The sequence below is a fragment of the Chenopodium album genome, chromosome 20 (genome assembly GCF_948465745.1).
Source record: "Chenopodium album chromosome 20, dcCheAlbu1.1, whole genome shotgun sequence".
NCBI classification, from domain to species: domain Eukaryota; kingdom Viridiplantae; phylum Streptophyta; class Magnoliopsida; order Caryophyllales; family Amaranthaceae; genus Chenopodium; species Chenopodium album.
Genome location: NC_137853.1, coordinates 18,393,716 through 18,405,523, shown reverse-complemented (window position 1 = coordinate 18,405,523; position 11,808 = coordinate 18,393,716). Strand labels below are relative to the sequence as shown.

General features: G+C 33.5%; 1 long non-coding RNA gene across 1 annotated transcript; it reads left to right on the top strand.

Annotated features, from left to right (window-relative positions):
- Window positions 1-3,924: 3,924 nt before the first annotated feature.
- LOC145599490 (uncharacterized) lies at window positions 3,925-10,606 on the top strand. The gene is made up of 4 exons (XR_014103772.1): window positions 3,925-4,050; window positions 4,139-4,197; window positions 7,277-7,465; window positions 10,195-10,606. It is a non-coding gene; the product is annotated as an uncharacterized LOC145599490 (long non-coding RNA).
- The last annotated feature ends 1,202 nt before the right edge of the window (window positions 10,607-11,808 follow it).

The following is an 11,808-nucleotide window of genomic DNA, read 5'->3' as shown; positions in this document are numbered from 1 at the left end:
GCAAAGAGACGGTTAATTTTTTTTTTTGACAAGAAGAGAAAGGATTTCATTAATGAAAGATAGCCAAACGACACTTACAAACAATTCCGAGGAAATCTAAAATTTCAATACAAATACAATTCACCTTAGAACTAGTTACATCGCAGATTTGATCAACGATCGCCTTTATAAAAATCTTCATCTGAAGCAATACAATCTGTGAGTTAGCACTAATTCGGCTTGAGATCCACATATGAATAGTTGTTTGGGTGAAAAAACTCATATGGCCTTCTAGACACTTTTGGAGATTGTGAAACCCTAAATCTTCAAACTTTGACAGACGAACAAACAAATAAATTAAACCTAATAGTAGATCAAACTCCATCATAAAGATGTGATCTTTTATTGAGAGAAATCAAAAAGTTTTTTTGGGGCTTACCACCGGTAAAAATACCGATGGAAGCCCCTACAAAAATTTACAATTGAGATCAGAAGAAAAGAGATGGAAGAGAAAGAGAGAGAAGGAGAAGATTGAAGGAAAACCTTCAAAAAAAGAAGAAAAATCTAGCAATGGAGGCTAGAAAAACCCTCCCAAGGGAAAAACCCTCCGAAGGAGAAAACCTAGAGGGAACCCGAAAATAAAGAGACGGTTAATTACCTGTTTATTTTTACTCTTTTGTAGTTGATCTTCTTATTTACTATCTTGACGTCCTTTAATTACAACTATTGTTAAGGTTTATTAGCTTTTGAAATCTACCTATAAACAACGTTATATAATTTGAATGGGAACCATATTAAATAGTACAGTTATATTTGAGCAGACGTATGTTATCAAGAGTTATAAAGAACTTAAAAATCCTAAAATCAAGTAAATTGATCAATGGTAGGAAAAAAAAATAGCCGGTATTAATTATTGAGAGAATTTAAGAGGAAAAATATACATTATTAAGTTTGTAAATGCAATATTTTACATATTATTACTCCATAATCCATATGACCACAGCTCACAAAAAAATCATTCGAAGAAAAACACGCTAGAAATATTACACTAAGTATTATTGAAATAAATGCACATCAATTCAGAGTTCTAAACTAACACTTGGCGCTTAAAATATGAAGGGATGCAAATCATTTATATATTATTTAGGAAAAATTGCCCGCAATAATCCGACCTTTTGCCCGTCCGCTGAAAATAATCCCACCTTTGGATTATTTTTCAATAATCCCACCTTTACCCCTAATCCGCTTCCAATGGTCCCAGATGACCAGTTACCTGTTGAAAAGGTAATTTTTTTTTTGGGGTTTGAAATACATGTATCACTACTGTCCAAAAATTTTAATAGAAAAATGAAAAAAAAAACCCTCCACCCCAGCCACACCAACCCCAGCCACACCCGTCCCAGCCACCCCTAAGCCACCACCATCCCCACCTGACCGTAACCCACCACCAAGCCCACCTGAACGCAACCCACCAAATCGAAAAGCCACTTCCAACCGACGCCGACCGGAACCCTAGCCTAACTAACCCCAAAACTCCTTTGAAACCCACCAACCCCATGCCCATTCGAAACCCTACGAACCCAGGTCGGAATCAGGTTGGGGACAGGTAAGGGGCTAGAATCGAGACAACAGAAAATGGTTCGGCAATTCGTGGATAAGGGTAGGGGAGGCACCGTGATGGGCGAGGGGGGATAGGGGCAAGGACGCTCGACGTGGCTGGAGAGGGGGCAGGGGATGTCGGAAAATCCGAATTGGGGGTGGTTGCGAGGTCGGAATAGGGTGATAGAGGGGGCAGGGGGAGTCGAAAAAGTCTGGATTGGTGGCTGGGAAGATCGGCGCGCCGGGAACGGTGGCTGGGAAGGTCGGCGCGCGCGGAATGGTAGCCGGGAAGGTTGTCGCGCCGAGAACGGTGGCTGGGAAGGTGGTTTGGCTGGTGGTGGTTTTAATATTAATTAATTTTTTTAAAAAATTTTTTTTTTTATTTTTTTTAATTTTATTATTTGGACTAATCGGGTGTCGACACGTGTCAAGTAACTTGCTAAAGCAAGTTAAGTGACCGGTTGGGACCAATAAAAAAGATCGGGGGGTAAAAGTGGGATTATTAAAAAATAATCCAAATGTGGGATTATTTTCAGCGAACAGGCAAAAGGTCGGATTATTGCGGGCAATTTTTCCTATAATTTAATAATAATTTTGGAATAATTTAATAATAATTTTGAAATAACACTATCAAACTTTCAAGGGTTTAGAAAAATAATTGTCTTAAAAGATTTTGGTGGCTTTCTTATACTATTCTACAAATTCACCACATAGACACATAAACCAAATAGTGTACGTATTAAAGTTACCAAGTCTACCACCCCAAAGTAACGGTATAAATATACGCCAATACAAATTCTCCGCAAGAGCTAGCCCTTCCGCGCGCATCGCCCAGGTAGAACACCCTAGTATATATATATATATATATATATATATATATATATATATATATATATATATATATATATATATATATATATATATATATATAAGTCCCAAGAAAGCCCCCAATATACGAAAAGACGATGCACATAATAGTCCCAATAAATCCCAATGGAGCTGGCGCTGCTCATTTGTTGAGCAGATACTCCATACCTTGTTTGTTAGCATGTGCTCTTGTGGAGTGGGCGCTTTATGCAGACTAGTGGGTGCAATAAGGTTTGGTGGAGCAATCACTCCTTTTCCGGACAATCTAACTCCAAGCGCCTATAACCTCTTTATTTCTCGGTCAATTTGGGTTTATTAACTATCATTAGAAAGCTCTTGGACTCTAATTTCATCTACAATTTGTATCACTTTAAAATATTATATGGTGAATAAGATATAGTTGTTTGAAGTTGAGGTCGCATTATAAAATCATCTTCTCCTCTTTCCTTTCTTTTTTGCTCCTTTGTTTCTTTGCTTTATGGCTTCCTCGGGTTAACCTAAAATAAAGGATCATATTAACACGTGAGAAAAATGAAGAAGTGTAGGATTAAAAAGGTAAAATGGGGGTATAAACACAAAAAAAAATCATGTAAATCACCTGGACCTTGACTACGCCTTACACCCGCACGAACAATGTGACATCTTCCTACAAAAGTGAAGACAAAATGGTTGACCAGAAGAGTTGGCATTGGTATTCAAACATTTCAAAGTGGAGAATTGGGAACTGGATATTTCCCATAAACCCTTGTAAATTCATTCCCCCCATATGACTTTCAAACTCAAGAAGGACAAGTATGCACTCCGAACGAACTATTGTACGCCACTTCGAGAGCAGCTAAGGACTGTATAACGGAAACTAGCAGAAACTCTGGAATGGGCAGAGTCTGCCGCTTCTCATCAAAGGAAACCTTAAGTGAAGTAGTGGTATAGGACAACACTAGACTTTACATCGTAAGAGACCAATCAATGTCTTAATAGAGGTGATCACCTCCTCCAGATAAGACTGCAATACTTATATTCATGAGGTTCATTATTCAAATCTCGTAGGATGTTTGTTTTCTCATCAATAATGATAAGGACTAAATGTGGTAATGGTAGTGGTGACGTGGCATAATGCTGGTTAATAATGATATAGCACAATGCTACGTGGCACATAAACAATTTTAAGCACGCTTTTATATATATATATATATATATATATATATATATATATATATATATATATATATATATATATATAACTCATTCAAAAGTGGAAACCTTCAAAAATTGGTCAACATCCTTGGGGAATAGTGATATGAGTCTAAAGTCCATGATTTTTACATTACAATTGAGCAAAATTGCCTTGAATGAAATTTTGCTAGCTTGAAATTCTCATTTCATTGCAATTTGGTTTCATTTAATGAGTTAGCATATTACTTTTTCCCCTTTTTCCTCATCTCCACTCATTCTACTTTTACATTTCATTTTCTTTTCTGACTCTTCCCTCTCTTTCAATCCTTTCTCCTCCATTAAGATGCATACTCCATTGATTTTCATTTCATTTCATATCTGATTTTTCCATTGAAGCATTATCTGAGTTTTCTCTCCTCCATTGAAACTGAGGTATGGTTATTGAATTTGGTTTGTTTTTGGGTATAAAAAAATTATAATTCTGAATTTTTTGGGGCTAAAATGGTTGCTCCGATTTTAGATTAATGGATTCATGAATGAATGGATGCAAATGGTTTCCTCCATCGAAGAGACTTTGAGGTAAGTGCCTGCTATTGCTATTATTATTATTATCATATATTTTAAATTTAATCGTACATTTTCAATTTCACTTGGGTTTGAGTTTTTTCTTTTTTTTTTTTTTTTTTTTTTTTTTTTTTTTTTACAATCTGATTTTTTTTTTTTTTTTTTTTTTTTGTCGGGTGAGTTCATGAGTTACAATAACTTTGTTTAAAATGTTGGATTAAGGGGTTTTGGTTTTATGGCAGGATACATCGGGTTTTTGTTTTGTTTCATAATCAGTTGGAGTTTTGGGCATTGAAATCTCAAGTTTAATTTGAATCATTTTTACTTTTTTTTTTTAATATTTTTTTACGTGTGTTTTACGGATTTAAAGTTTGAGCTAATGTTGGTTTGTTGTGGTTTTTGTTGTTTGAATGTAGTACTATACGTTTAGGAGAGAGAGTGGACCTCTTACTCTCTTCGATTTTCCATCGAATTTGTCGAACCTTAAGGTTGTTGGAGAGAATTTAACTGAATAACAGAGATTCATTTATGAGGAGTAAGAATGATGAAGTTGATTTTGAGCTCTTTCTTAGGTTTAGTGACTGATTTATTTTGAGCTCTTTCTTAGATTTAGAGAGATTGGGAAAATATGATGGTGACGGTGCGAGAGAAATATTGGAGCAAGAAATATGGACACTGGAGGAGGTCAATTATAGTATGAGGAAGCAATAAACAATATTAGAAGACTTTTTTGTAAAACCATAAAAGACTTGAGTGATAGAAAGAGTAGGGGGGAAGGGAAGTAAAAGGCGATAAGGGGAGCAAGTGATATGGAGTTTATTTTTGATAAATGTGCTTAATGAAAAGTGGTAGTATAGTTTTAGATTTACATAAAAAAAAATAGATACTAAATTCTCACTTGAGCGAGTATGTTCTTAGATTCACAACAATTGGATAGGGTTCCTCTATGGTAGATTAATTATTCAACTATTGGTTATAATTACTCAAGGTGTGAAAGAGATATGTTTAGGATAGCTTATGAGAAGTGTTGTGACAACTAGCAAGAGCTCATGTAATAGTTTTAAGAAAAAGCTTGTAAGGGCTTGAGACAAGTATTACTTATACTTGTAAATAAAATAAATTTGCCACCATTAATATGGAAAAGTGAGAGGGAGAGAATTGGGGTAAGAAAAAGAGTCAGAGGAGCTAAGGGAGAATTGGGAAGTAAATGAGGAAGAGAGACAACTCTTTTAGGATCCTTTTGATATTCTCATAACCATGAAAGGCGAGTGAGTAAAGGAGAGGCAAAGAGCTGAGGAAATATTATAATTCCAGGAGCACGTAATTTAAACAAATAACTAAGGCAGGTATGAGTTTAGTGTGTTATGACTAATTTATAGTTGTAATAGGAGAGAGGTAGTGATGCTTGAGTTAGGAGGAGACAAGGGAGAATTGGGAAGTACCTTAAGAGACCATTTTGAATGTAAACGAGGAAGAGAGACATAACTCTAATAGGATCCTTTTGATTTTCTCATAAACATGAAAGGCGAGTAAGTAAAGGAGGGACAAGGAGGAAATATCATAACTCCAAGAGCACGTAATTTAATCAAATAACTAAGACAGATATGAGCTTAGTGTGTTATGACTAATTTATAGTTGTAATAGGAGAGAGTTAGTGATGCTTGAGTAAGTTCAGATTTGTTGCTTATATAGTCAATAGTATTGACAATTAGTGACCTGTGTTTAAATTTGGGTGAAAATTTGCTATTAGTTTTATTATCTCTTGTTTAGCTGAGGTTGGGGATACTGTTTTACAAAACGGGAATTATATATGTCAATGAATACGTGAAATGTTGAAGTTTGAATCAATTTGATTGTTGTATTTGTAGGATTTTGAATAGGTATATGCAAATAACATGTAAATCCTTTAAGCAAAGTTGCTTGAATTTCAGCTAGCCCTGATACAACTGAGCTGTAGCAACTCTGATCTTCCCTTCCTCAACAGTAAGCTATGGCCGCTATACTAGCCAAGCTTGAAATTTTCATTGCATTGCAATTTGGTTTCATTTAATGAGTCAGCATATTACTTTTTCCCCTTTTCCCTCATCTCCACTCATTCTACTTTTACATTTCATTTTCTTTTCTCACTCCTCCCTCTCTTTCAGTCCTTTCTCCTCCATTAAGATGCATACTCCATTGATTTTCATTTCATATCTGATTTTTCCATTGAAGCATTATCTGAGTTTTCTCTCCTCCATTGAAACTGAGGTATGGTTATTGAATTTGGTTTGTTTTTGGGTATATAAAAATTATAATTCTGAATTTTTTGGGGCTAAAAAATTACAAAAGCTCTCGATATTGAATTTTCGAGGTCGAATATGCAAACTATTCTCTGCAGACTCAAATGCCCGATAACCAGCCAATTTGTAATCCTGAGAAGTATAGTTACCTTATCACATCATTGAACTGTTTTTTTAGCAAATACTAATTTTTAATTGTTCCTCTAATTTAAATATCGACTGCTACAGTTTTATCCGTGTACAAGAGTAGTCAGGTACATCCTTGACACACACGAGTCTAGAAGTTTGGGTTAATATTCGAGGTAATTCTTTTGCTTTGCTACTCAAAAAATGATATTTATTTTATAAACTTTAGTGTGCTCCTAAACTTACTTCATGATCTTTTAAATTAACAAAGATAGGAAGAACAATAACAAAGGGTGTAATAAACGTAGGTAATTGCAACCGACAAAATGCTAAAAATCTAACATGATAAGGACTATTGCCATTGAATCAGCACAAATTTGTAATGAGGTATAAATGCTAATTAAAATAAGATATTGGACCAAATTGGCTTGTGATTGAGGTAAACGACTTTTGAGATTAAGGCTTTGATTGATTAACCTATGTACAAATGAGTGAGCTTAGTGAGATTGGCTAATATTAAGGTAAAATGCATTTGGAAATTAAATATCTTACCATGATCAACTTGCAAATCTGTTGTTACTTGTTACCAAATTGCCAATCATGCTGCTATAATGTGTAGTTCCTACTGATTTAGTTTTTTATTTTTCATTTTTATTTTATTTTATTTTATTGATTCTTACCTTTGCTAGGGCGGCTAAGATACCTGTTCACCAAGTGCTTGGTGAAATTACAAAATTCCTAAAAAGAAAGGTTGAGTCTAATTAGAGACAAATTTGTCAAGGATGTGGTGGATGGTGATATTTTGATAGGAAGTAGATGTCCCTGTTCCTGTTTTTTGGAATTCTCTTCAGACATATCTTCTTGTTGTCAACGATTTGGTTAGCTTTTCAGTTTCCCCTTTACTCATGTTTTTTTGAATCGATATTGCTAATAATTTCACTTAAATTATGTGGAAATTTGAGTGTCTAAATTTGATCATTGCAATTCTAATAATTTTTCTTTTAAAGGCATTGTGATCTTTAGTTTTTGAACTGTCTGATATTGTTAATTAAGCTCAACTGTGATATAGATGTTGCATACTATTGTAGTATCATTTTGCTCAACCCGTGTAAAATCTACCTTGAAACTTGTATGTCTTAAGCGTAGAAACACTTTCAATTTTGATATACTTCTTGTGTTGAGTTAAGGTATGGTACTAATAATTAATGTGTGATGTTGTTTGAGCCCTATCTTGACGCCAATCTTTCTCCAACTGTAAATTTGTTTAATTCAGGTCAGTTGATAACTTGATATGCCTTATTCATGTCGTCCATCCATCCAAGATATTTAAAAAAAAAAATGTCAAATTCACACATACTTCGTATATATTTTATCCAACCAATTTGGTCAAAGCATATAATTTTAGGAGCTATGAAAATTCCAAGAGAATATTATGTTGGTGTTTAAAATTCTTGCTCTTTCTCAAGAGGAATAGTTGTCAATATATGGTCTATCGTGTCGTGTATATGATATAAAATACCAAGACTTTCTTGCTCATATACATGATGGTATTGGCTTAATTCAAATTGTGTAATGGATAAGGTTGGAAGTAGTAATACTTAGTTTATCAACGTGGTATGAATCTGTCTACAAGTATACTTTAATGGAAATGTTTCAAACTACTTTTATGAGCTTTCAAACATCTTATGTGATGTGATTCACACTTGAACTATGATGACTTTTTGCTATGCAACTGCAGTGTAACTGATCAATGAAGTTAAATAAGATTAATGCAGTTATCAATTAGTGATTTTGTTTGGTATTGATAGTATTGGGGCAATGACTGTAGTATGTTATGTTAATATTTGCTGTAAATTAAGTTTTGCACCATTCGATAGTGTTGATCAATTTTGTTGGGATTCATGCATTGTCCACATGACTGTTGAATCTAGCATGAACTTTCATATGCTTTTAGAGGTAAACATGAAGTGATATCTGTTATGTTTTGCAAAGCCATTTCAAAAGTGCTATCTGCATTATCCAAATGACTAGCATGAACTTTCATATGTTGTAAACTTTGCAAGCTTATAAAAGAAGAGGGAAAGAGATAAAAAGATCACTTTTAAGAGACCATATCAAGAGTGTGCTTGGGGTAAGGAATATAAAACCCTTCAAAAGAGTTACTAAAGAAGGTCAATGGGGGCTTTTGGGAAAATCGTTCAAACCGTAAAAATAGAGTTATAGGGAGAGAGAGAAAGGGGACAATAAGGTTGGGAAAAATCATTCAGACCGTGAAATACAGTTTTAGGAAGGGAGAAAGAGGGGACAATAAGGTTGGGGGAAATCATTCAAACCATAAAAATAGAGTGATAGGGAGGGAAGAAGAGGAATTAATAAGGGTTGGGGGGGGGGGGGATAAGAAAGAGAATATGAGACAAGAAAGAGGGACAAATATGAGAGAGAGTAATGAGCCTTTAGATTTGAAGTAATTTTTGATGGGTAATTTGAAAGCAAGGAGCCAAGGAGGCCGAATGAGATTCATGAGGCTACCAAGACGGACGAGGAGAGGAAAGCTTAGATTGAGGTTAAGGTTTCTGCTGCTAGGTTGTTGCAGAATGTATCTTTTTTTTTTTTTTTTTTGAAGGCATGAGAGAAGGGAAAGGCGGTGGTAGTGGTACAATGTAGAGTATTTTGGTTTCTAAGACTGGTGTTAGAAAGGTTGGTTATAGGGGAAACTATGGGAGTTTTACAAAGAACTCTGGCTATTTCTGAGAGAAAGTGAGAGTTCTAACAGGATTTCTAACTTTCTAAGGGTCACACGACATTTTTATTTCTATCAATAAGACTTTAAACTAATCTGCATATTCAATTATCAGTGTATGTGCAATTGTGCACTAACATGTTTTTCATTTTCAAGCTTAGAACAATGATATTTCTTTCTTTAAAATTAAGTGTGATTAGAAATATTGTAAGATTTGTGTTTTTCCGTCCTCACCTGAAATTAGTATTTTATTATTTTTTTTGTAAATTTTTATTGGTTAATACAAGTGTGTATATATATATATATATATATATATATATATATATATATATATATATATATATATATATATATATATATGTTGCTTGATATATATTTATATTTGTGATGATAGGTTTGGCTTGGGTATTTCTAATGATGATGGGTACTGTAGATAAGTAGAAAGTAATTGATAGATTATATTTGATATTAGTTCATAGATTCTGTTAAAGATGTCATTGTTTGAGTAGCTTCTTGTATACATCAACGGAATTACATTCCTCTTATAGATTCAAGTTTATATTATTGTACATTTGTTTTACTTTATTGGTTGTGGTGTCATGGTGCAGGCTTATTGCATTATTGGGCAAATTAGGACTCATCTTAGTAGTCAGGCCTTAGTAATTTAAGCTTATATTGAAGCAAATTTAGAGCTCTTTGAAGCCGTTTCTCTTATGGAAATTTGTGTAGTTAATGTTGGGTTTGGTTGCACTATTTAGTGTCTGAATCATAGTATTGTGGTGCTTATACATTATGCACCTAGATTCATTATATTAGACTTTAGTTTTGGTCCAATTACTAAATTGGAGTTCCTTTACTTTTGTGCAGGTTGATACATGTGGTGGTTAAAAATATCTCTTAATATTACGTTCAGAATTATCCTCTTTTAGAAGCAAAAAAACTACTTGTGGGTCTCTTTTGTATGAACTTGGATAAAATGGGCAAGCCAAAAACAACTATGATAAAATGTTACTTGAGCTTGAACAAGAATGCATAGAAGTAGACACGAGAAAAGTTGATGTAGCTAATTGCTCTAGAACTTAGCTACTACTGGCTATATATTGATGATTCAGAGGCAAAACTTGCAGCCATTTATTCGAGAACGAACTACTATTACATATCACATATGTAATAGTTTTTGTAATTAATTTGTAAACTAGGTAGGATTAGTAACCTTTACTCATTTTAAGAATGCTTGATTAGGTTTCTAATTTTATAATGCCCTATGCAATTCCTATGACTTGTGATGTGTCTAGGATACGTTTTTTTTTCAAAGCAGTTTGCATGGTACTTTTGTCAGTATGATTATTAAGCAAATGTTAATTATAATAACCCTATTAGATTGTGATAAACACGATTCAATTTGGATACTAAAATATTGCTAAAAATAATTCAACCTTTGGTTCATTCTTTTCTAATAATACAACATTTTGATTATTTTGTAATAATACAACCTTTAGGGGTGTTTATTTTATCAAGATAAAATTGAATTTTCACAGAGTTTTGAGGTGAGAGAAGGGGAGGGGATATTCTACCCCACCATCAAAAAACCATCCCCTCTCCTTTCCTAATCTCAAAGTCTTTTTTTCAATACATGTTTATTTACCAAAATTTGAGAATAACCATTGCACGTGATAATCTTTATTAAGTAATTATAAGCAATACTAGTTTGTGATATTAAGACCAAACAATACTAACTCCACAAAATATTAAATCACTATTATGAAATAATAAAACAATATTAAAAATGACAACACCATGTTAACTAAGCAATATTAGTTCGTAAACTTAGCAATAATTACAACAAGCTTTAAGCATATTAATCAAAAGCCTACAAACAATTGTCGCACTCTGTTAATCACACCAATCATGTTAATAAAAGAAAATATATTTATTAAATAATACGTAGTATAAATGAATAAAATTAAGACCATGCTTAATTATATCTAATTAAGCCAATTTTTACAGCAACAAAGTAAACGCTAGACTATCGCGCGCGTTTGCGCGCAATAGGACAACTAGTATATATATATATATATGGTATTTGTAATCGCATTTTTATGTTATTGCCAAAAATTTGTCAACTTGAATTATAAAGAATATAGTATTTTCAAACGCTAATTTATATCAGTATTCATACTTAGATGCACATCAGCACATGTATGCATAAATGTAAATGACTAGTTTTATTAAAACTAAGCTTTATTTAAAAGCTATCGCACAACAAAAATCCAGCAGATAACTTTGCGCTCTGTACATAAGAAAATACAATCTGAATCCAACATTTTAAGCATGAGTATGCTTACTATTAACAACTGCAAACATAGCCAGGAACCGAATTATGCATGAATGCCAAACAAAAAAAGTGCAGAAGCAGTCATTTACAGAATCTTAATATGCAGTAAGGTAAATCACTAACAACAATAAGACAGCAGAGATCTG